The sequence below is a fragment of the Octopus bimaculoides genome, chromosome 9 (genome assembly GCF_001194135.2).
Source record: "Octopus bimaculoides isolate UCB-OBI-ISO-001 chromosome 9, ASM119413v2, whole genome shotgun sequence".
Taxonomy (NCBI): domain Eukaryota; kingdom Metazoa; phylum Mollusca; class Cephalopoda; order Octopoda; family Octopodidae; genus Octopus; species Octopus bimaculoides.
The window spans coordinates 20,815,978-20,816,539 of record NC_068989.1 but is presented as its reverse complement, the minus strand read 5'-3'; the positions used below and the strand labels follow the sequence as shown (position 1 = coordinate 20,816,539).

General features: G+C 32.2%; 1 protein-coding gene across 1 annotated transcript in view; it reads left to right on the top strand.

Annotated features, from left to right (window-relative positions):
* Window positions 1-562, top strand: part of LOC106878556 (cholinesterase 2) — a 20,609-nt gene that overhangs the window by 19,018 nt on the left and 1,029 nt on the right. The gene's annotated exons all lie outside the window — the stretch shown is intronic.

The window sequence follows — 562 nt, the reverse complement described above, 5'->3', positions numbered from 1 at the left end:
ATATATATATATATATATACAGAGCAAAATAATTCAGGAGAAAATATTTGCGAAGATATCATTGACTGTATTATTATCTAGTGTAACAATTTAAAAATGATAATACCAGAATCAATAATATAGGCGATTGCAGGTCCCAAGAAAGCATGAAAGATTTAAATAACTGAAGGATTGAAATTAATCAAAGGACATAACAAGTGTGTCTATCTGCTGGAAATAATAGTCAAAGCTCTTATTTAAATCGCCAAAATACACCGCTAATAACTACAGAAATATATATATACAGGGTATCCCAAAAGTCACTGGGCTCTGAAACTTTTGAGGGTGTTATTGTGCAAGTTTTGGAAAGAGCACGGGCGTGAGAAGCCGAAAATGACTTCCATTTAAGCGATGTAATTTTTCATATGTGACGTAGTGGTGTTGCAAAATTTGACTTTTGCATATTAATGTCCATTATGCCGTTTATGTTGTATCAAAATTTTATGCATCTATTTGTAACATTAAGGAAGTTATTAGAAATTGAAACCCATCAGTTACTTCTAGGACACCCTGTATAGATCGG